The sequence below is a fragment of the Dipodomys spectabilis genome, unplaced genomic scaffold, assembly GCF_019054845.1.
Source record: "Dipodomys spectabilis isolate Male_0828 unplaced genomic scaffold, ASM1905484v1 ptg000288l, whole genome shotgun sequence".
NCBI lineage: Eukaryota > Metazoa > Chordata > Mammalia > Rodentia > Heteromyidae > Dipodomys > Dipodomys spectabilis.
In genome coordinates, this window is record NW_024870965.1 from 5276601 (window position 1) to 5301837 (window position 25237).

General features: G+C 51.9%; 1 protein-coding gene across 2 annotated transcripts in view; it reads left to right on the plus strand.

The window, feature by feature from the left end:
• Sdccag8 (SHH signaling and ciliogenesis regulator SDCCAG8) overlaps positions 1–25237 on the plus strand; it is a 181299-nt gene that overhangs the window by 151815 nt on the left and 4247 nt on the right. The gene's annotated exons all lie outside the window — the stretch shown is intronic.

The window sequence follows — 25237 nt, forward strand, 5'->3', positions numbered from 1 at the left end:
TGAAGGTGGTTTGTTCCATAGAAACCAGACAGGGTGTTGTTGAAATAGTAGGCTGATGTCTCAATGTAACATATTGGCCCACTGAGATCTGCAAGGGTGTGAATCACAAGCCCGCCTCTGTACATCTCTGGTGTGGTGTGAATGTTCTGATGCGTAAGAAAATCCTGTGAGGGACGATCAGGTTATCTCATTGCCATAGTCGTATTTTGAAATGTTAAGTTGACTGCTGTTCCTGGCTAACTAGATTCTCTCAAGTACAGCAAAATAGTTTTTTGAACCAGGTAATTGAACCTCGAATCCAAATTGTACCTGGTTTGTTTTCATAGACTCTTCATGTGAGTAGGACTGTGTATTTAAAGCTCAGTGCGGTGTGTAGTTCTCCTGTGGTGATTCAGTACATAAAGTAAGATGATTACAAAAGCCGACCTGAGACCCACACTCTGCAGCCATTCAGCAGCAAATCTCCACTTTGGGTATTTAACAATAATTGTGAGCTTTCTATTGGCTTTACATAAACTCAGATTAGTAGTAAAATCTAAGTACCATCCCATTTGGCAAACTCTTACACTTCAGGCAGTTACAAATCTGCTTCTGATTGTGCTTTTCATTCTCACCTAGCTCAGATTTTTGCCTGATGCTTTTTTAAATCCTCTGATTTACATACTGTGGTAAATTTAAAATGAGAACAGATGAATGCTGCTAAACTTTTTCTATTTCACTGATGAATATGGTATTTTGCTTCAATTATCTAGCTGTTATATATTCAATGACCTTTAAAACACGAAGTAGATACTTATTTTCATATATACGATGCAAGATGGATTATTAGTATTGTCTTGATCTTGAGACTATAATCCTAAGGCTCAGAGGCTGAACAAAGCATCTGAGAACTAATTTCCACAGGACTGAGATTCCAAGTTTCCTGTTCATGAGGCATATACCCAGTCATCTGACAGAGAGGCCTTGCTCATGCGTGGTCATCTTGAAGGTGTGGGAAGTGAGGTGTCTGCTGTGAATGCATGTCTTCACACCTGGGTGTCCCACAGCACAAGATGTCTGTGTTATTGAACCCACTGAGAAAGTGTTTTGGATTAAGCACTCCCCAAAGGACCATCATAAACTGATGGCTTACTCACCTGTGGTACTGTTGGGAGGGGTTGGGAGGAAGCTGGGTCCCTGGGGCTGCATCTCTGACTGGGTTACTGAGACCCCAGCCTCTTCCTCTCTCCTTTGCTTCCTGGCCGTCATGAGGGGAACAGCTTTGCTTCACCATGTGCCGTCGGCCGCGATGTATTGTGATGCGATGTGAGGCCACAGTGCCACAGGCCCAAAGGCACTGGGGCCCGCACTCCAGGACTGAAGCCTCTGAGATCCTTAGCCAAAACGAGCCTTCCCCTTTTAAAAATTGATTATTTAAGGCATTGTCATAGCAACTAACAGACTATTAGTACAAGGGTGAATAAGAAAAGAGCATTATTTGAGTGGCCAATCTGATTTGGCGCTAGCTGACTGTATCATTCTGTATCATTTGTTATCATTAATAATAATAATAATAATAGTAGTATTTTCCTCCAAAAGAGCAAAGTGAGACATTGAGAAGTTAAATTATTCAATAACTGAGATTCTCAGAGTCCATGTTCTTTCAGTAACATGCACCTGCCTCCTCATGACCCACCATGTTCCCTTCTTGACAGTGAGAAGAATCCCTGGTTTGTCCCTGCTTCTTGCATGGTGAGCAGCGAGCGCTTCTCGGCAGATGGCCAGGCAGGCTTCAGTGCACATGATAATGTGCCATCCCCGTGCTGGGTGTCTGGGTGGTCCCGAGGCAGACACAAAATGCTTCAGGAACTGAATAGAATCCATCATTACTGTGCTGGGTTAGGGACACACCTGTAGTTGAAGCTCTTAGGAGGCTGAGGGAGGAGGATTGTAAGTTCAAGACCAGCCTGGCCTATATAGGGAGACCTTGTCAAACAAAAAGTCTAAAAGATGAAACCAAAAAAAAAAAAAAACAACAACTCATGACTCACCATCTCATAATTTTTAATTATTCATGTTGGTTTCAAACCCTTGATAAAAGTTGTACTTACTGTGTAGGTTTAAAGTGCCATTTGTATCATAATCTAACACATTTATATATGTATGTTTTTTTACTTTGTCAGTCGTGGGGTTTGAACTCTGGGCCTGGGTGCTGTCCCTCAGCTCTTCAGCTCAAAGCAAGCGCTCTACCCCTTGAGCCACAGCGCCACTTCCAGCTTTTTTCTGCTTATGTGGTGCTAAGGAATCGAACCCAGGGCCTCATGCCTGGGAAATGAGCACTCTACCTCTGAGCCACCTTCCCAGCCTAATATTTTTTTTTTAAGAGAAGTACAGCAATTTTTAAAAGGAGGAGATCTTCAATTTAAGGGCGGCATTAGGGTAGGTTTTGAACTTGAGCCTTCATGTCTGCTGCCTGGCACTCGCTGCTTGAGCCTGGCCTCTTGTCCCAGTCTGCCCACTTAAAAAGGAAAGAACTGACAAAAAAAATTTAAGCTTTAACAGAAAAAAAAGTTTCTGGGAGACTGTGAGATTTTCGTTTACCCTGCCATTAAAAGGTGGACTAGATGCGAAACACATAATGGTTTTATTTCTACCCATTATGCTCAGAGCCAGAGCTCTGAAACTCCCACGGATCCTAATTCAGCGTCTGACTCCAGATGCAGCCCGATGGACACCAGGCTTTGCCCCTGGGCCTCAAATTCAGACTTACAAACTGGATGTTAGTGGTCGTTCTTCACTCGGCCAGGTCGTTGGTGGTGGTGGTGAGACCCCTCGGGAGGGGCCGCACGTCAAGATCGCGTACATTTGAGAGCATCACCCCACCATCCAGGATCCAGCGGCCGCCGGGGAAGGGGCAGGGGCGCGCTCCGCTCCGCTGGGCCTCCAGCTCCCGGCCTGGGCCCCGGGGCCTGCCTCCGTCCCGATCCCCATCCCCATCCCGCGCACGCCGCACCACACCCCGCGCGCAAATTCACATGTAGATCAGCTTCTTCAAGAACTGCTCAGATAAAGACGACACCGTGTAGGGCAAATAGTGTGTCCAGTTGCACTCACCACACTCGGTAAGCCAGTTTGGGAGAACCGGCCTGGAGAGGCCGACAAGCGTGCCCAATGTTCATCGTGCTTCATTGTGATCGTAAGTCTCAGGTAAATGCGCAAGGAAAACTCGCCTTTTAGTTGTTACTTTTACACCAGTTTGTCCAGGGCAAAGTAGGCCATGGCCATGATTTAAAAGACAGGGGAGTAAGTTTCCTTGTTGATTTTTAGTGTGTGGGAATAAGTTGCTGTTGTTTTCCTTTTCTTTCTAACCTGAAGCCAGTCTTCCATCTTTCTCTCTTCTTTCTTAATACATTTTCCTAGACCTTCCATTCTAATCACTTTTAGCTTTCTATTGGAGAACTGAGCTAGAAGATCTTACATTCACACTGAAGGACTTTGGGTAGATGCTATATTTAACACATGTTAAGTATCTTCATGATACCGTTCGTGGAAAACATTTGTTTATTAACTACTTTGTGCATTTATCTGGGGAATAAAGCAACTGAATCTGTTTTAGTTAAATTCAAGATTTGTGGAAGCAGATTGTCACAAAACACACAAAAAGAAAAAAAAGATGGAGAAAGCATAGGTCGTTTTCACACATGCTAGAAATATTAGTGCTTTCTGAATAACAAATGGACTGTCTAGTCTCTTTGGGTTGGATACATCCTATTTTGCAGTAATTGACTTATCAGTTGATTTATATTTGTTCCTTATGGAAAAGAAAGAAATATTAAGATCCAGCTTGTGCCTTTCCTGTTTTCATGTTGATTTGTTTGGTTGGTACCAGGGTTTGAACCTGTGGCCTTGTACTTGCTGAGCCACATCTCCAGCCTGTTTTTTGCTGGTTGCTTTCCACACAGGGTTTTGTTTCCTGTAGGTGTATGCCTGGGTTTGTGTCTTTTAGGCTTTTCGTTGGAGCTAGCATAACCGGCACACATCATCGCTGCAGCCAGCTCTTAGTTGGCAAGGAGCTTCACCAGCTTTTTTCTGCCCAAGATGGCTTTGAACCACAATCCTTTCAATCCCAATCTCCCAATTAGCTAAGATTCTAGGTGTGAGCCTTCAGCACCTGGGTCTATCCTATTGATTTAAAGATGCAAGAGAGTTTCATTCTCAGTGTCATCTCAACAGAAGATCATCAGAACCCCAAAAATGATTCCTTTAGGTGTTCTTGTTGTCTAGTCATTGGTTTTAGATCCTGAGCACAGTTCTTTCTCTCTAACTCGATCATTCAGGATGGTTATTTTAAATGCAGCATAGGAGCCCTGTATAAAATACATGGAGTAGAAACATGTTAAATAAAAGTGTGTCTGGTTTGCTCATCAAGTCTTCATATTTACAGTAGCTTCCCACTACTGGCTGGCATCACGCCTTGAGAAATACTTTTTCAAATGCATTGTTTATTTCTGAACTCGCTGCTGGTAGCAGTTCTAGTGCAAACACGATGTCTGTCACACTGATGGCTGGTGTCTATGTACAGTACTCAAAGTCCACTTTTTCAGTTTATGAAGCTTTTGCCCTTAATATATTGATTTAAGCCACTCAGAATTGTTTCTTAAAAGAGAGATGGTAGATGCCTTTCCATAATTGCAACCTCAGGCATTCACTCTCCATTTCCATCTGTACCCTCCAGCTCCGCTGCTTAGTGGGTGACAAAGATGGCTATTCCTGTGTACAACACGAGGAAACCAGATCTCACTGGTGTACCACAGCTGGCCTGGGAGACAGCACGTAGCTGCGGTGCCCCAGATGCTTGTCTCTGTCAGAGGAGTGACAAGGAGCCTCATCCATCTTCACCCTGGGGACCCACCAGACCATCCCCAAATGAGGGCTCAGGAGGCAGGAGATGGAGTTTCAGTGAGACTTGCTCTTGTGTGAGTTACTTATTGTAGGAGTGTTCTTATGAATATGGCTGACTGATCTTAAGACCTTGCTATCAAAGAAACTTGACTGTACCTTTAGACACCCAGGACCCTGCCTGGCTCTGGTTTTGTGCCTTGTGACATCCTTCCTGAAGTCCTAATGAATACTGTTTTGATGGCCCGGAAATATGAACGTTTCCAAATATGTTTACATCGCCTTAAATTTGAAAGGACAATTCAGCAAAATCTTTTCTTCCATAAAAGTAGAAGCAACTCAGTTGTTGATGGCTCGCTCTTCACACGGGATACTACTGGGCTCTAAAGCCCTCTCAAGTTACACGGTCCACAGGTAAGAAGCCTCAGCTTGTAGGACAGTCAGGTGCCACAGTCGCCCCGCTGACAGTATGGGAGTAAACACTGCTTTATCGGGAGGGTGTGTGGAGGTACACAGCAGTGTATTCGCATTTCTCCGGGGTGAACCAAGAGCACAGAACCCCTGGCCACTGCAAAGGTGGACATTGTGAAACTGGACATTTCCAGTTGTCAGACATCTGAAACTGATCAGCCTGGAAAACTATCTGACTGGTCATGTGACATGGAGGAAGGTGTTTCTGGAGATGAAAAGCACCATTTTTGGTTTTTGTAAGTTGAAGGGGCTGAGGGGGAGGAGGTGAGCCGTGGCAGGTGGGCCACGCAGGCGTGAGACTCCCTGACTGTCTGTCAGTAATGCTGAGATTACACAGCAGATCCCTGCTTGCACTTCCCCAGACTCTCCCATTTCCTGTTTGCTTGCACTCCTTCCAGATGAGGCCCTGCAGCCTCCGTTTCTCAGGTGGTTGGAGTCTCTGGCCTCTCATCTAGAACCTCCCAACATACCTACAAGGAACCAGCATTCTTTGCAGGGCATTGCCTGTTGTGTCTTCATGCTTAATTATTATACCTTTTTAATGCTACTTAGAACATTGTCAGCTGTTGAGAAAAGGTAATTATCACTAGTCAAATGAAAAGCCCTTTTCTGGCTGCCTTCTGGATACACATTTTATTGGTACCTTGATACATAATGAAGCCTGAGAGCAAAACTTTTGCTTGTCTCTTCTTCAAGCCACAGCTGTTTCCCTGCTAAATTCATCCCATCTGTCTTCCCTTCCGTAAAGCTGTAGGCAGTATAGCATAAGTACAGAAGCAGTTCAGTGCTATTTTGGATAAACATAGCTGAAATTTGAATCTTTGCCATTTGCGATGCACACATTTTGTTTTACTGCTGTAAAGAGAGCTGTCAAAATACAACTACATGGATAATTTACTAAAATACAGTCAAATATAAGGTTGATCAAAGAAACCTCCCCAGGGTCAGTCTGACTGCTCGGGTGAGCGCTCTAAATGGTGTGCCTGACCTCCAGGTCCCCAAGATGTCAGGATGGGGCAAACAGCCCCTTAGATCTGCTGTAATTCTGGAGCTTCACAAGAGTTACCAGTTCCTTGTACCTGCCCATGGTGTGATTTGTAGTTTCTAAGAGACTCTAGAAGTCCACTGATTTTAGACTTCAAAATCATTTGCATTGATGGGGAATGTTTTCTCTTTCTTGGTGCAGCCTGCCAGTATCATTCATCTGTTTTGAAATTCAAAGTGTTTGTTACCAATGAGTCTACCTCATTTCCTTGTGTCCGGATTATTGGTGTATCCAGGGTGCTATTGCATTTTTTGATATGTGTGTGTGTTTGGGTGTGTGTCCCAGGGGCTTGAACTCAGGGCCTGGACACTTACCACTTGAGGTTCAGCTCCACTTCCAGCGTTTTTTTGTTTTGTTTTGTTTTGTTTTTTTTAAAGTAGTTTATTGGAGATAAGAATCTCACTGACTTTCCTGTCTGGGCTGGCTTCAAACCTCAATCTTCAATTCTCAGACTCCTGAGTAGATAGGATTACAGATAGGAGCCACCAGTGCCTGGCTACATACTTGTTTGTTTGTAGAAATAATTGCTTGGATGAACGTCCTTCCTGTATTCTGAAATTTCTCACTTCTGCCTAGACTCCTGTCACCTGTTTCCTACCCTCCCCCTACCCTTCAGTGTTGGGGACCAAACTCAGGGCCTTGCCCTTGCTAGACAAAAGTTCTTCCACAGAGTGAGTCCTCAACTCTTCTTTTTCCCACGCATGAAGGCATGTAATGTCTTTGAGGAGAGGTACAGATACCTACTTTAAACCCAGAATCCCATCACATCACTCCTTCGCCCAAGGGTTCGATTTGCCTTGCTTCCTCTCAGCTACTTCTCAGCCCTGCACCACACAGGACAGTGAAGAGTTAAGGAAAGAAGCTGGAGGCCAGGCTGGGGTGGGCCATACCCTGTCTGTATCTCGCCAGTCAGGCATCAGCCATGCGCACCCAAGTGCCAGGAGCTGGGTGGGAGCCTGCCTCTCCATGTTACCCCACGTTTCTGCCTCCAAATAAGCCTCAGTACAAAGGCAACAGAGGTGTAGAGAGAGGAGATGGGACACAGAGCCTTTTGGGACAGGGGGTCGTGTGCATGCACAGTTAGGACTCTGCAGCTACGTATTTGAAAGCTCATGAACAACTCTAACCTCCTTGGGGTGAAACCTTGTCTCCAGTGTAGCCCAGTGCCTGACCGAGAAGCCATACTGGGTCCTCAGAAAGTTTGTTGAACAAATGAAAGAATAAAAGATAGATGACACTAATGTAGTATTTTTTCTTCACGCTTGCCTTAAAGTTGCTGCCTTTAGCATCTGCACTGTGTGTTGTGTCTGAGCCATAGCAGAATCCCGGTGCTGCTACAGTGAACTCTTCTGCAAAGTCCCTCTTCTGTCCAGTTTTCTTTGGGGAGAAACGCATGTTCTTTAGAAGGCAAAAGTAACCTCACAGCCACAGCCAGCCACAGCCAGCTCTTCTTCAGTGGAAGGTAGAACAGCAGCTTTGTCAGTGGTTCTTTGGAAGCCATCTCTGTGAAAAAGGAAAACAGATCTGTCTGCCTTCCCGGCCTGTACCATCTGGTCTAGCGCCAGGAGGTACGTTAGAGGCCTGCTCAAGTCTATGTGAGGCCATCATTAAAATGCACCGCTTTGCTCAACATGTCCACCTGTCAGGCTCTGCGCTGGGTGCTGCAGGACCAGATTTAGTGCTGTGTCCAAAGTGCTGCATCTTAGTGCAAGGTATGGCAGCCATGGCGCACTGGAGAGAGCATAACACAGGGAGAAGCCACGCTGGGAGCACCGGAAGGGCTCCAGCGACCTTTGACTCCTAAGGAGGTGCACAGGGTGTGCGGGGTAGGGAAGGGAATTTTCTTTGAATTGCATACTTTAGAACATCACTTTGGGTTTCAGACCCAAGGTAAGAAAAAACATGATGGCTTCTGTGTGACTCCCCTTCGACTCCCAGTGTTATGCCACGGTCTGTGCCTTGCTGGGCCTGCTGAGTACCGGCCATCCCAGCACGGCCATCCAGCCCAAGGACCGCCCAGACTCAGGCGCACCTGTACAACAGTCCAGTGACAGCATGTGTTTCCTTTCCGAGGACGGGGAGAATAGTGCACCTCACAAAAAAGTGTTCCATCCAGTAATGTGTTTTTCTTTTTTTTGGGGGGGGGTCCGGTCATAGGGCTTGAACTCTGGGCCTGAGCGCTGTCCCTCAGCTCTTCAGCTCAAGGCGAGCGCTCTACCCCTTGAGCCACAGCGCCACTTCCGGCTTTTTTCTTTTTGCTTATGTGGTGCTGAGGAATCGAACCCAGGGCCTCAGGCATGCAAGGCAAGCGCTCTACCACTGAGCCACCTTCCCAGCCCCAGTAACGTGTTTTTCAAACATTCTCCAGTAATATATTAACGTGGTCTTCCCCATGTTAATGATAAAACTCAAACCCTGCTTTGAGTTCATTTGCATGGACTCAGAATATCCTTGGCCATGTGTGATCGGGAGGGCCGTCCTGTCGAGGGGCACGTGTGCAGAGGCTGCTTCCACCGTGCTGTGTGTCGTTCCTGGGAGAGGCAGCAGCGGGCCGTGGGCAATGGGAGTAACCCGTGATTCAGAGCCTCGTGTAGAAAATTGGGTTGCCACCGGCAGAGCCTCTCGCTCCCACACTATTGATGTGGTTGGACAAAATGGTGTTCGTCGAAGGGAACAAAAGGCTGCTGAGATCTAGCAGGGCCCTGAGGACCAGGTGATCCGCAGGATGGGATTTGGTTTTTATAAATGCCACTTTAAAGCCTGTGGTAGTATTGGTGGTGCTTTATGTTCGTAATATTATTTACTTACACTTTTCAGCTAGGCTAGCTGAGATGGGTCAGATGAACTTTAACCTTTGCATCTGATATCCACCAGAGGTCACAACCTGTTGCTCCTACTAGTTAAGTTCGGTGCACTCGTCTAACAAGATCTGAATTTGAAAGAGAAGGAGATCAGGTAACAGTTGTCTTATACTTAGTATTTTAGTGGGCAAGTGAGGCTGTACTACTCATCAGCCAGTATGCCTAGGAGTTCCTAAAAACCTAGTAGGCATTATTCAACATATTTACACTCGGAACAGTTTCAAACCAGTAATTCTGGATTAAAGACAAAATAATACTGTGTATTTACATAACACCATAACACCTTTCATTAGAAACATCTCAAGCCTTCACTAACTAACCGCACTGTGGAGCACCCTGTGAGGTGTGGAGGAAGGAAGGTAAAGCAGTAAACAAGCTGCCAAAGGAGGGGGTGGGCGCGGGCTTGCCGGGAGGAGGTGTCTGTGGGTCCCCAGAGTAAGACACCACAGGGAAGAACCCAGCAGCATCCTGGGCTGTAGTATGCTTCTGGATGTTGTTGGGGGGTTATTGTACTTTCCATTGAAAGAAAGGCACAGGGTTGAGTTCATTCTAGCCTTTTGATCCATCGTTTTAACTTTACCTAAGCCCAATTAAATAGTTATTTTTCTTGGCCAGAACTTTTCACTAAAGTGTGACAAGTCCATTTTCTAGAAATGCTCAGAGCTGGTCAATGGAAAGGCGTGAATAGATGCTGGTCTTTTCTAAGATGAATAGGACCGAGGGAGCCCCACTGGAACGCTGGATCTGCCTGGCCCGGGCATCTGTACCCCACAGTGAGCACTGAGAACTTCCCAGAACTGGTGAGGGCCAGAAGCAGGCCTGGGGTTTGACGGGCCCCGGTGTGAGCACAAATGTAGCAGGGGACCAGTGAGGCTAGTGGCTTCTGCATCTGGAATTGAAAATGGTTTCATTCATTCTTTGAGTCAACTTTGAGTTCCCCCCTTCTATTGGATTTCCACACACACAAAAGGAGTCTTTGAACGCGGTGCTCACGAGCTCACCCTCTCCATCAGATACATTCACCTGAGCCTTTGAAGCGTGCAATAAAATAAGACAAGCCTCCTCTCCGTCTTTCTCACAGTAAAGTCTGGATTCTGGCTTAACCTCTGAGATTCTCAGATAATTTAGGTGTCACAGATACCCAGTATAAATGGTTTTCAGACACTATAATTTAAATGTCTCTGAAGTGTAATAAATAGAGCTTCGTCTGGGTTTGGGGAAATAATGTTGTCTTCCCAAACAGCTGTTCATTTGTATTAACAATTTTTTCTGTCTCTAGAAGCCAGGCAGCATGTCTGTTCATATATAATGCCTCCCCTTTTCAGCCCACTCCCTGTGTTCAGCCTGTTGTATTTCTCATGTTCCTGCAAGTGTGTGCAGACACCCAGGCTGGCCACGGGCCTTGCGGAAGACTGACCTCTTGTTGGTGCTGTCGTGCCTTCTGTGTTGTGGGCTGGCTGTTCGTGGTCTTTCCATTCATTGGAGGCCATTTTGATAAAGGTATGTAAATGTCAAATGCAGTACGAACAAGCTGTCACCCTGTCTTTAATTGGCAAAGCTGAAGACCCTTGGGTTTTCAATTTGAGGCTCCACTTAGCACCCAAAGGATGGCAGTGCTTGAGGCTGCCACGGTGTTGGCGATAACTGTCAGGAGCAACGGAAAAATAGGCCGGACTCAATTGTCAACAGGCTTGCACTGTTTGCTGAGGTACAACAGCAAGGGGCACAGCTTTTCCCGCAGGAATGGAGGTGTGCAGGGAGGTGGGGTTGGAGTTGGGCTTGTATGGGGTCTGAACAAGGACAGAGGTTACTAAAGTAACCTCCCCAGTACAGGGGAGGTGACTGCAGGTGCGGACAGAAAATAGGGTAAAGTATAAAGATAACTGACTCCCTTATCCAAGGTCTCAAGCTTTTTAATGTTCAAACAGTGCTACCTCTGCCTTGCCTTGATGGTCAGACCTTCTCAGGGTCCAGTTCTCTGCCTCTGGCCTTCCAACCTCTTAACCCTTTCCTGTCTCAAGTTAGGCCCACACTGGAATGTTTACACTCAGGCTTAGGTGGGTTGCTCTGCCTGCCTGGTGTCCGTATGCACCAGGGATGACAGGGCGGGGTCAATCCTTCAATAACTAACACTTAGTATATATCAGTATTTGATAGATGTGGTTTCCTATCAACTAGTGAGTTTCCCATCAATGAGGTGAGAGAGGTATTAATGAAATGCCACATTACTTGAAATCAGACTCAAGGAGGCTGGTGGGCCTGCTGAGTGCCTCAGCCTCATCCCTCAGAAGAGCACGGAAGAGCATTGGCTCTGAGCCCAGCAGTGTGGGTTCAGAGCCTGGCTCTGCCGCTTCTGCACTGTGCCACTATGTAGTCTACCTTGCACGACTGACCATTCCAGGCCAGGACTCTCTAGTCTACAAAACCAACAACAGACAACTCATCTGGAAGGTCTGCCTCTAGGACAGTGAGTCTCCAAGGGACAGCCGGATGTGGATCTCTAGCAGAATGAGATCCAGCTTTGTAACGGCGTGTTCCAGAAGTCTTGAGGATTGCACCCTAGAGACTGAAACCCTGGGATGCCTTGTACTTAATCCAACCAAGCTTCAAGCAACACATCTCCCTTCATAATCTCCTGGACTCAGGGCCTTTTCTGGAAGTGTCTACTGATGGTCTGATAACAGGAGCACAGATTTATAAGTTTGGAAGCATGGGAGTGACAGCAAAGGCATTTGTTTGTGCATTGGTCTTGAATTCTGTCCCATGTTGGACAGGATGAACATGAGCCTGAGATCTTCAGGGCAGGGCACAGGTTGATGGAAATCAGTCCCGATCCATTAGACCCAGCAGACACAGGGAGGAAGAGAGAACAGAGGGAGGAGAAGACCCACCAGAGGTGACTAACAGAAATAAGAAGGGCGTTCACATGAGCGGTGTGGTGGCTTTATTGGGAGAGTACTGCACAGTTAAGCATACTTAGGAGCCATTAATCCAGGTCTGAGCCTTGCTGCTCACTACTGGCCATGTTCCATGATAGGCAACTAATCACAGTTTTTGTGATGTTAAACCAGATTCCACACATAAAAGTGTACCTGGCCTGTGTGTATTCATGTGAGCGGTGCATCTTGGTGCATATGTTGTGTTCCACTATCTTGTAAAGGACACTGCCTTCATTTTCAATTGTCTTGGGAGCCCTGAGCACACTGGCTGTATTCAGTTATGCACAAGCACTCATCAGCTGACTCAAGTGACTCAAAAGTGCCGGAGAGGACGATGCTGTTCAACGAGAAACGCACTCACCAGCAGACCTGGTAACTGCAACCCCTCTGTGCGTCACCTTTACAATAAAGAGTGCGGAGAATTTGGGAGCACGCACAGGAATTTGGTAAACCAAGGATTTTTGTGCTAGGAATCCTTGCCAAGTGCCCAGCACCTTGAGAGTATTTTCTATCAAAGAGTAATGTAGTAGAGACAAAAGAGTCCAGAATTGTAAACAAATCTGCCCTTTTTATACTGCCTTTCCTATTTGACAGTCATTTTAGTAGGGTGTGCCTTGTACTACCTACTTCTGTAAACTTAGGCAAAATATCAACAGTGTCTCAGTCTTGATAAAAATGAGCATTGTAATCATACCCACAAGACCCAGAGTTACAATTTAAAATGTCTCCAAGAGCGCAGCAAAGCACCTGCATGTGGAAAGGGTTGAGAGCCACAGGCATGGCTTCTTGAGAGGCTGAGGCAGGAGGACTCTGCAGCCCAGGAGTTCGAGGACAGCCTGGAAATGTAGTGAGACCCTCGCTCCAAAACAAAAATTAAAATGGACAAACAAAAACTGGAAGAAGGAGCTGGGAAGGTGGCTCAGTGGTAGAGCACTTGCCTTGCATGCCCGAGGCCCTGGGTTCGATTCCTCAGCACCACATAAGCAAAAAGAAAAAAGCCGGAAATGGCGCTGTGGCGCAAGTGGTAGAGCGCTAGCCTTGAGCTGAAGAGCTGGGGGACAGCGCCCAGGCCCAGAGTTCAGGCCTCACGACCGGACCCCAAAAAAAAAAAAACTGGAAGAAAGAAAAAGAAAAAAAAAAAGGCTTAACACAGATTGTTTATTGCCTCAGTCATTTTTGATATTGAATCTTAATTACCTCATTCATTAGAGAGAAGAAACACTTCCTGCATTAACAGAGCTGTTTTCAGTTGAATGAGCTAAGAGATGTGAAAAGCACTTCATACGCTCTGAAGCACCCTATTAAAATAATAACTATAATGCATTCACTCATTGAAGATCTACTAAGCGCCAGGCACTTTAAGTACTGTCTCTAATTCTTACAACGCTCCTATGAGGTATGTAGGATTATTTTATATTGCAAGTAAAGGAAGAGTTTTACAAGAATTTGCTCAGGATTATGCTCAGATTCAACCCAGGCCTGTTTTGTTTTAAATTCACACTCATTATTCTACCACATCTCCACATTAGTTCTACATTCTACTTTCTTGTTCATGTTGATAGCACCATTTGGTTCTCCATGTCTGGTTTAGGCTATGTCATGTTTGAGATTTACCACAATGCTGTATACAATTTATTATGAAGTGTGTAATTTTGGTGAAATGCACCGAGTAATACTCATTCACAAGCATTACCCATAAACATGGGTAATGGCCCTTGCTTTAAGCCCTAGGAAGTGAAAACAACTCCAAGAACCATTAGCAACAACACCTTTCCTCAAGGTGAATAGTTTGAAGAGAGCAAGATAGATAGATAGATAGATAGATAGATAGATAGATAGATAGATAGATAGATAGATAGATAGATCATTATCATAATATTCAGTGTTTCTGAAGTTAGACCTCATGGCTTTTACGTTTTATTTACGTGGATTTGTATTTGTATTGTCAATTGTCAAGTAAGCTGAATTTGCTGTTTTGTGCTCCTGCCTCCATACGGATGGTGGCTGGCTTTGTGCTCAATAACCCACAGCAATTGATTGACACATTGGATTTGGGGCACAGCTGTGCAGTGTGTATTTTTGTACAGCTGTTCTGCATTCTAGAACCTAGTTAGAACCTAGTTCTGTCCAGAGATAAGCTTGGGCTTTTAGTGTGTGTGTGTGTGTGTGTGTGTGGTTGTGGGGCTTGAACTCAGGGCCTGGACACTGTCCCTGAGCCTCTTTGTGCTCATGGCTAGCGCTCTGCCACTTGAGCTACAGCACCACTTCCAGTTTTTGAGTGGTTAACTGAAAATAAAGTCTCACAGGGCCTTTTCTGCCCAGGCTGGCTTTGGACCGTGATCCTCAGAGCACAGCCTCTTGAGTCGTGAGGATTACAGGCATGAGCCATGGGCACCTGGCAAGCATGAGCTTTTGAGTCTGGTCCTTTGCTAGCTGCACTACTTTTCTGGCATGTTTTGTGTGTGTGTGTGTGTGTGTGTGTGTGTGACTGTTTGTGTGTGTATAACTTTTAAAGCCTCAGACTTCCATGCACACATCTTTCCTTTCCTCTGTTCTTTGTCTGAAAGAGTAAGGCCTTGTAACTAAGAGTAAGGAGTGAACTACTAGCTTTCCTTTTGACTGTACCATAGCTCCATGATATGAAAACCCTGTCTGGTCCAAACCAGTTTTCAGCCTGTGGTGAAGAAGGTATCGTGGAGGTGGCTCCCTCGCAGGATGGGGCCACCCAGAGGCAGAGCCTAAGGTCTAGCCACCTGCCCCTGGCATAGCCGAGGCAGCATATGCCCTCTCTCTCCCTTCTTTCTGGCCTCCTCCCTCCCCCTCACCTCCCTCTCAGCCTCCCTGCCTCCTGCCTCTTACGTATTAGCCATGGAAGCCAGCATCTTCCCTGTCTCTCACATGTCTACCAGGTACAGCTGTTACTTCAGAAGAACGCTGTAATTGTAACGTGTGTCTTCTGACCTCCAGTCTGATAACAATTTTCCTAGTGTACCCCAATTCCCGACTGCTCCACGTCTCAGCTAGCCAGATTTCCATCGTCAGGAGAGTAGAATGTATGATTTTTGCAGCCTGTCTCACTGGGGTGGACTCCAAGGAGGCAGCCCATTTGCTCACAGGCCAGGAGAGCCAGGATTTTAACAGTGTCAACAGTCTTTGCTCCTCACACTAAAAAACCCTGTGTCTGCGCCGGCTCATTAGCATACAGCCGAGCTGCCTGGCTAACAAAGCAGTTTCTGAGTATCTGCTCCTTTCTCAGCTTGTCTGTCTTCCTTGACCAAAAAGAGGAGAAGAAATAGCTTCAGGCAAGGGCTCTGTCCCTTCTGGTAGAGAGAGCTTTAAAGTGTTTTTAAAGTGACCATCCTTCGGAGAAAAGAGACTATTGATCCTTTGTTTTTCTGATCTTGTATTAAATCATCCACAGAATTCCACGACCAGCCCCCCTCAAATAAATAGCCTTGTTATGTTCGTAAAAATGATTGAGCCCAGAATAATTCCTGGTCATCCTCTTAAATCCTCTTGTTTTGAGAGCACGCCTAGGAGGAGCTGGCCTCTGGGCAGGGTGCACAAGTGCCCTCCTCCAGGGCTGTCTGTCTGCCCGCCTTTGTGGGGGATGGCGGGAAGGAAGACGTACAAGCAGATGTGCTGCTAGATCTACAGGCTTCTGCCAACCATATGGCATCTTAGAGAAAGATGGTTGGAGCGTCTGGATTAGCAAAGAGTCGGGATGGGAAGCCATGTGTCGCGTTGGTACAGGCAGTTGTTCGAGCTCCCTCTAAATGGCTTCAGGAGATTGTGTAATGGAACAAATGGTCCTGCGAGCCGGCAACAGCCTTGCCGCTGCTGGAGAGGCAACTGGCCCTCGGGCGGGTGCTGCTCCCCCACCCCCAGCACTGCGCATTCTTCTTTTAATGTTCTTTGAACTCTGAGAAATCACTAGAACTTTCCAACTTGTAATTGCCTGGCGAGCTGTCCTGCCCCCAGGTCCGGTGAACTCTTCTCTCCACTTTCATTTGTGCTGCAGACTCCTTTGTGTGCCGCGCGCCCCACAGGAGCACCGCAGACACAGAAGGCCTCTCTCAGCGCCCACCAGTGTGCCTGGCGACCCTATGAGACGGCGGCCGGAGAGCTTTGCAGGGTGTCAGGCACAATCATGCTAATTCCATACTAGTGAATGCCACGGACTATTAGACCATGAATGCATGTAGTGAGCAATCTGAGACCCCAGGCTCCCACTTCCTAATACACACTTAAAACATGGGTTTAAGAAGCGAAGTGGCGCTGTGGCTCAAAGTGGTAGAGTGCTAGCCCTAAGCGAAAAATCTCAGGGACAGCACCCAGGCCCTGAGTTCAAACCCAATGAATGACCAAAAAAAAAAAAAAAAGCGAGCTGAGCCATGCCAGCGGCACATCAGCGAGCAACTGTGCTCAGGTCCTCAGAGCACTGGAGGGAAGAAGCGAGCCCCCCGCCAGAGGGGGCTGCGAAACCTGGTCTTAGACAAGCTCTTGAAGCACCTCAGCCACATTTTAGGACAAACACACCTTGTGTGGTGGTTGTAGTTTCAGGGCCATTGCGCACATAATGCAGCATGGAAAAGTCAGATCTGCCTTCTTTGGGACAGATAGATAAGTCCATTACAATGGCTGGCTGGTTGGTCCAAGAACCACCAGTCAAACATGCACGCCTTGAGTAGTTCAAGTGAGTCTCTGGGAGAAGCTGGTGCTGGATGCCTCCTCCCTCCTGGCTCAGACCTCCTGTCCACTGGCAGCGAGCCTACTGTCTGCCCCCATAGGGGTAAATAGGAAACTCAGTGTCCAGGTGTAACCGGAAGCTCTGCAGTGAGCCACAGGAAGAAATGGTCACAGTGGCCTTCAAAGGAACTGCAGCAAGGACAAGGCATTGTCCTAAACTGGCTGTGCCACAACCTCAAGCCTGAACCCCCAGGAAGGCGCGACTGGGCACACTCCTCACCAGCGTGCTTTCTGCTGGCCTTCTGTGGAATGAGGGCATCTGAAAATCACCTTGAGTCTCACCAGCTTCCTTCATCCACCACTGTTTCTACAGGGATCTTAGATAAAGAGCCCTGCTTCATTTTTGTGACTTCTTGGTATTAGTATTTAAAATGGGTTCTTATGTACATACGGTAAAGTATTTCCCCTTTTCAGAGTTCATTTCTTACTAAACATTTCAGGATTTCTCATGAGTTTTGGGTGTATCTGTGGTAGGCATGATTTTGGTGGCTATCCACCAGGAGGAAGAAATTGCCACTTTAATCCCAAGATCTTCCCCTCCAAGTGCGCAGTGTGTCGAACCTGTCAGCCGAGGAGTTTCCTGAAACAATGCAGCGACAGTGCAACCATCTCCTAACTCTGAATTGAGACAGAAGTTACTGTTTCTAGCAACATGTTTTCTCTTTCCCGCCACCCTCACACCCCTCCCCCTCTCCCTGTGCCTTGAATGTTCCTGGTCGGTTTGGTCCGCACACGCGGCGCAGGCCGGGTTCTCAGCTCTGAGCCGCCTGGGGTCGGGGCTGGAGAGCCTCACTGTCCCGGAGCGGGCCTAACGCGCGCGTGATGGGTGCGGGCCCAAGCTGGCCGCCTGTGCGCGGGTTCAAGAACGACTGGGAGCTGAAACGCGGAGGCCAAAGCGGTGGGAGAGCGGGGAAGCGCGGGACGGAGCCCCGAGCCCCGCGCCCCGGGCTGCGGGATGGCGCCCCGCGCCCCGGGCTGCGAGATGGCGCCCCGCGCCCCGGACTGCGGGATGGCGCCCCGCGCCCCGGGCTGTGGGATGGAGCCCTGAGCCCCGCGCCCCGGGCTGCGGGATGGCGCCCCGCGCCCCGGGCTGTGGGATTGAGCCCCGCGCCCCGGGCTGCGGGGTGGAGCCCTGAGCCCCGCGCCCCGGGCTGCGGTATGGCACCCCGCACCCCTGTGCCCTGCGCCCCGCCTGTCCCGTTGGCCACGGACGCTTAGCGGCGGCGCGTGCATGCAGTGGGCTTCCGTATTTCCCTGGCCTGTTAGCCCAGTCTTTTCCCTGTTGAATGAAAATGTAGGCCCTCCACGGTCATCAACGAACAGGGACTCACTTGCTTACAAACAAGGAATCAAGAGGAAAGGGAGCGCCCCTCCCACGCGGGGAGACGGGCGGACGCAGGCCTGCGCCTGGAGAAGTTCGCGCCCGCTCCGTTCCTTCCACCCCCCCCCCCCCCCCGTCCGGCTGTTTCCGGCCCGCCCGGCCTGCGGGGCGGGGCCTGTCTGGGGGCGGGGCTGCGGGCGGGGCGGGGCCGGCGACTGGGAATGGGAGGGGCCTCGGTGAGGCTGACCTCTTGGGGCGGAGCCTCAGGGGTGGGACCTGGGGAGAAGGGCTTGGGAGGGGCGGGGCCGGCCTGGCGGGGCGGGGCCTGAGGGGCGGGAGCGCTGCCCGGTCCCGGAGGGTGGAAGGGCGCGGGGCTCCGGGCTGCCTCGCGGTTCCTGTCGGCCCCCGACCCGGGGCCCGGGAGGCCAGGCCGCAGTTGCCAACTCCCGCCAACTCCTGAGACTGGAGCTCCTCGTCGCCCGTGTGTGGGTGGGGTGAGGGCGGCCGCGGCCCAGGGGGCCGTCTCCCGCGCCCCGGCCCGGCCGCCCCGGGGCCCGCAGGCTGCGCGCGGGCCGGGGTCTCGTAGCCGCCCTGCACGAGCAGGGAAGCGCGTGCTCAGCCCCGCGAGGACCCTCAGACCCAGGCCGGGAGCAGAGACGCCAGGGGAGGGCGGGCCGAGGCGCCCCGGGCCGCCCCTGAAGCAGCTGCCTGTGGGCTTCCGGCCTCCCGGCGGCGCCCGCAGCGCAGGCCGGGCCGCCCGCAGCCCGCGTGGGGGCCGCCTCCGCCCCGGCCCGGCCCGTGGCCGCCGTGCCAGAGCCCTTCTACCCGAGGACTGAGTTCTCCCCGCGGAGTTCCTCCGGCTGCAGATCTTATCTCAGGATCCCTCAGTTCAGCTCAGTGGGACTCCTTCAGTTACCGTGGTAACCAGCAGATGGGGTTCTTTGACCAGGTCAGCGGGGAGACTGCCTTGGTAAAGCCTCAGCCGAGCTGAATAAAAGCTCTCGGCGGTGACCGCGCTGTCGTAGATAGACGGGAGTTTTTTTTTTTTTATCAGATTATTCGCATTAAAAATTAAGATATGTGTCAATAAGTGCGCCGTGGTGATCGAATCCGGTTGCTGAGCTGCCGCGGGCTCGCTCCTCCTAGATCATCCCTCTGAGAGCAGTTTGCCTACCAAGGCTGGGCGGCCGGAAGGGGTCCCCGGAGGCCTGGCCTGGCGCGCCCCAGGAGGACCGAGTCTCTAAGAAAACACAGGGTAGTGTCACCCACACCTAAGAGTGCAAGGGAACGGGATCCCATGCATCTACAGCCCTCCCCCCCCCCCCCCCCCCCGCTTTCCTGAGAGCCTGTGCATGGGTGAACTGCAAAGAACACTCATCCAAAGGAAACTGGTCTTTAAGCGCTCTGGGTTGAAGAAGGCTGGAGACATGGCAGCGTGGTGAAAGGGATCCCCCCCCCCCCCCCCAAGGGCCAGAGAAACAGTATTAGGTCAGTTGACACAATTGGAGTTCAGTGGTTAGGTAAAGGTATCACAGCAGTGGTAAGGTTCCTGCATTTGGTACTAGACTAAGGTTCTGTACAAAACAAGAGTAGCTTAGGAATACACAGAGCTGCAGCTAGAGGAAAGGAAACTGGGCCAGTCATGGTCAAATAGCTCTGAAAGATACAGTGGCCCGCGGGTGCAGCGGTGCCCCGCGCGGGGCCCGCACAGCCCGCACAGCCCGCAGAGCTGGACAGGGCGATGGCCATTCTTGGAACTTTTCAAGACTTTTTCTCAGTTTGGCGTCATCTCCAGCTAAACCATTAGAAGACGGTTTGAAGGAGCGCGGCCTCCGAGCGGGGCGGGTGCGGGGTGGGGGACAGCGCGGGCTTTCCTGCCGCTCTGCCCCATGGTTTTGAGCCCCACAATCTGGACTGGACCCCAAGATCCCGATTTTCAACAGTTATTCTCCCTGTGTTCCGTGCACGAAGTGCTGTGCTGATTCCGATTCTGCTTTTTAAAAAGCTGGGTGAGATGAGCTCCAGCTGGAAGCAAATGGCCTTCGGGCTCCTCCGTGCAGGGCAGGGCCGGCGGGCAGGGCGCGGGCGCCCGCCGCTCGCGCTGGGAACCTCGGGCTCTGAGATGCTCCACCGAGCACAGGTTTTGATTAGGAAGATAGGAGCTGCGCCCAGGGCATCTGGGAGCCGCCGGTGCTCTCTGGGCCTCGGCTTTGCGGCTGACCTCTGACTCGCCCCTGAGCTCTAACGGGGTGATTCGTCGCTGAGACCTCCAGCTCTCCCTCCGGAGCTCGCTGCCGCGGGACCGTCAAGACATCGCAGAGCCAGGTGCCGCCCAGGAGCGCAGACGCTCTTTGCTGAGGGTGCGCTCTGCAGGAACGCGGCCCTTGGGAGGAATGCCTCTGTGGAAATCATCTCGGGACTCTGAGGGAGGATCCCATGCGTGAGGACTCCAAGAGTGATGACTGAGGGAAGACTCCGAGAGGGAGGCCTGAGCCCAGACTGAGTTCTCCATTCAGAGCACACGGCTTAGTCTTGAGTGGCTACAATCATGACGTGTAATTGTGTAAAAGGCAGCAACGATCTGAAAGTGTTAGGATAAAATGTACAACTTTAACCTAGCAAAACGAATCCCCAGCACAGCACTTAGGGAAGTTGGGCCCCACTGCCTGAAATGGCACGGGACACGGGAGGCAGGAACACCGCACCTGTCGGTGAAGCCACGGTTCTGTGAAAACGAGGCGAGGAAGAGAACCTGGTCGTCTGCCTCGCCCGAGGCTGGAAAAGCTGGGCCGTCAAAGACCTAGTGTGTTGTTTTAGGCTCTGGCCCTGTGAGCTAACAGAGCTACTTGGCTGAAAGCAGCTGTGCACACACGTGAACACACACGTGTGAGCACAGGACAGGGGCAGGGTGTCACTGACAGTTCATGTGGATCCTGGGGGCTGATTTCACAGTGTTCACATAGTAGTCACCTGGCTTTTCAATCATTTTAAAACCCTTTTTTTTTTTTAAAGTAGGATTGACATTCTCGCATGCCAATGGTACAAAAACAGATAGTGGCCCAGGACAGCTCGTTGATTGGTTGTTTGGTTGCTTTGTAAAAACACTGAGGTGAATGAAAAGTATTCTCTGGCTGACATTTTGCAAGCATGATTAGGAGCGTGAGACAAGGTGCGGTGCTCATTACGTGAGATCCCGCAGCGGCGACCGGGGCCTGTGGCTCTGCCCCTCTCCCCCACCCCCGTGGGCTGCACAAGTATTTTGGAGTGCGGAGTTTGCTAGTGCTCACTTTGTTTTCCAAGTGGAGAGCCTGAATGCAGAATGCTCAATGCTCTGGCCTCAGATCAAATAGCTGTGGAGTGACAGAGCTGGAAGCCTGTCACCACCTCCAGCTAGAAGGAGCTTTACATTCCAGAGCTGGTGGAGTACTGACAGTAGAGGATGGTGGAGGCCGGGTAGGTAGGAGACAGTAGTGATCTGGGAGTAGGAGGCATGAGTGTCTGGTAGTACCAGATGGTGGGGTTCTGGTGGGTGAGGGGAAGTGGAGGTCTGGTAATCAGCAATGGTGTTCTGATAATCAGCAATGGTGTTCATTAGGGCAGAGAGAGGGAAGCAGGAGGCCAGGCCGGAACCAGGAACTTGGGGTATCTCTGGGCTTCCATTATCCTGAAGTTACTCCTTAAGCCCTCCCAAGGGCCGGCGCTGGCTTCTCTGTGCCTAGCATTTCTCCTGCACAGAAGGCATATAACAACCCCACTGTGTGGTATTGTTAGGAGGGTTGTTATGTAAGGAATGCAAAAGCTCACTGGGCATGTAGGAAAGGCTCCGTTAATGTTAGGCTTTCCTGGGAGTGCTGGGAACTGAGGGCATGCTTTACCGTCACCACCGCACCCTTGAGTCCATACACTGTTTGGAATATGTACTTCTTGCCCAAGAGGAGCCCTGTCCCATCGACGTCGTGGGCCTGTGTGCGCCGAGGACACGGCTAGAAGAAGGGGAGGGAATCAGCCTTCGTGACCACAGGGCAGGGGCTCGAGCTGAAAACATCCCAGAGCACAAGACATTTCACTACTGTCACAGCCCGAACACCCGAACCGCAGCACAGGCCCTCGGAGCTTCTGGGTGAAACCCTTCTCTGCAGGCTACATGTGCAATGTTAAAACATGCCTGTGGTGTGGAACAGGCCTGGGCCAGGACGTGCCCAGCCCCGCGTGAGACTCTAGTGCTCATTTAGCGACGGTGCCTCCAAGGCCACAAGCTGCACAGATACTTTCCTGTCTCACATGCAACATGGAGATTTACATTTCTGTACTCGCCTGCTTTCACAGTATTCATAGCAAATGAATGTCTGCAGCACAGGACCAGAGCTGGCAGCTTGCACTGCTTCTGTTTTGCATAGATATTTTCCCAGCCCACTCAGCTTTGTGATGTTGTTTTGCTCCATCTTATCTTGAAACTTTGTGGTGTGTGTGTGTGTGTGTGTGTGTGTGTATTAAGTGCCGGTTCTGACAGTGGGGGTGGGGTGCTGAGGAGCTGATGGACCAACAGGGATCTGCCCAGGCTCGGCCCGCGGGCCGGGCCGGCACTCTCCTCTGTACCGTACCTTCACTCTGCCGTGGAGACAGCTGTCCCTCAAGGCCGGAGATTCCTGGGGCTGCTGCCTCTGCTGACCTCCTCGCCCCAGCACCGACAGCTGCTGGCCCCTGGAGGTGTCCCCCTCCTCCGGGCCGTGTGGCACGGCCCTGCGCCCTGGCCGAGGACCCGCCGTCTCTGCGTAGACAGCTTGACCCCACTGTGCCCCCGCTGACCCCGACGGTTTGGGTCTGGGGCGGGAGGCGGCCACGCTTGCCCCGGGTGCCGTGACAGCGGCGTAGACACCCATGCACTAGGTCCCTGAGCCTACAGATGTGAATGCAGGCCCGGGGATGAAGGGTCAGAATGCCAGGCAAAACGCTTCAGTCGCCCCGACCTGCACCAGGGTGAGTTGTAAGCTGTGGGGCGCCTGTCAGGAAGGGGTGGGCTGAGCCCCGGCCAGCGGAGAGCACCGCCCAATGAAGAGCCTCGCCCAGAGGAGAGCCCCGCCCAAGGGAGAGCCCCACCCAGCAGAGAACCCCGCCCAGTAGAGAGCCCCGCCCAGCAGAGAGCCCCGCCCAGCAGAGAGCCCCAACCAGGGGAGAGCCCCGCCCAGCGGAGAGCCCCAACCAGAGGAGAGCCCCGCCCAGCGGAGAGCCCCGCCCAGCGGAGAGCCCCAACCAGGGGAGAGCCCTGCCCAGCGGAGAGCCCCGCCCAGCCCAGCAGAGCCCCACCCAGGGGAGAGCCCCGCCCAGGGGAGAGCCCCACCCAGCAGAGAGCCCCGCCCAGCAGAGAGCCCCAATCAGGGGAGAGCCCCGCCCAGGGGAGAGCCCCGCCCAGCAGGGCCCCGCCCACCCCCTCACGTACTGCTCCCTGGAGAAGTTCTGGAGCAAAGCCTACAGAAATCTGCCCCCTGGCCCTGGCAGGGCCGCTGACCATTCGCGTGCTGCCCCTCATCCCGCGGAGCCCAGCGTCGGCCCTCCCGCCCGCTGCGTGCGGGAAGCTGCAGGGTAGGAGCCGCGGGGCTCCCGGCTGGCGCTGGCGGGGCGGCCGTGGTCTCGGTGCCCACGCCGTCCGGTCCGATCGTGGCACCTCCCTGGGCTGCCCCAGGCCAGGCCGCGGCGCTCCTCCTCCTCCCCCTCCCCCTCCCTCCTTTCTCCTCCCCCTCCTCCTCTCCGTCCTCCCTCCTCCTCCCCCTCCTCCTCCTCCTTTCTCCTCCCCCTCCTCCTCTCCGTCCTCCCTCCTCCTCCCCCCTCCTCCTCCCCATCCTCCTCCCTCCTCCTGCTCCTTTCTCCTCCCCCTCCTCCTCCTCCTCCTTTCTCCTCCCCCTCCTCCTCTCCGTCCTCCCTCCTCCTCCCCCTCCTCCCCGTCCTCCTCCCTCCTCCTCCTCCTGCTCCTTTCTCCTCCTCTCCTTCCTCCTCTTCCTCCCTTCTCCTCCTCCCCCTCCTCCCGCTCCCAGCGCCCGCTGTAGCGCAGGCTGGACCGTGTCTCCGCGTCCTCTGCGTCCCAGTGCCGAGGCCTCTGCCGGGCCTTGGGCAGCGCCTGGCCAGGTCCTTGGACGGGAGGTCGGTGGGAGGAGGTCGGGTTGAGGGCGAAGCCGCCCTTCCCTTGGGCCTGTACTTCCGGGCCACCCTGGAGCCAGCGGCTCGTCCTCCGCCGGCTGGAGACCCCAGGCCGACAGCCGAGCTGGGGAGACCTCGTCTGTGCCAGCGGCACTGGCACCTTGGGGGAATCAAGGCCGCACCAAGGGTAGCGCGAGCGCCGCCCCCCCCCCCAGGCCTGAGTTCGAACCCGCCTCGCCCGTGGGGCAGGCGGCCCTGCGACGCCGAGGCCGGAACCGCCGTGGCCACCGTGCGCCCCGCGCCCCGCGCCCCGCGCGAGGTGAGGTGCGGGACAGCCGCGGTGGGGCGCGGGGCAGGCCGCGGTGGGGCGCGGGGCAGGCCGCGGTGGGGCGCGGGGTAGGCCGCGGTGGGGCGCGGGGCAGGCCGCGGTGGGGCGCGGGTGCGGGGCAGGCCGCGGCCCCTCCCGTCCGCCGTCTAAGCGTGCCACGCCTGCCCGCCCCGCTCCGGACGCAGCCGGCCCGGTGTGTGTGCATGGTGTCACGCGAGTGTGGGGTGTTTGTGTGGCGTGTTATGAGTATGTCTGGTTGTGTGCGGTGTGTGTGCGGTGTGCTATGTGTGTGGTGTGATGTGTGTCCAGTGTGTCTGGTGTGTTATGTATCTGATGTTATGTGTTTGGTGTGTGTCAGTGTTGTGTGTCGGGTGTGTTATGTGCGTCTGGTGTGTGTCCGTGTGTTACGTGTGTCCTGTGTTAGGTGTCCCATTGGCTGGGTCCCTCAGGCGCCGGCTGGGGGGGAGGGAGGGGTCGGACGGGGAGGCGGGGCACTGGGGGGCGGGGTTCTGG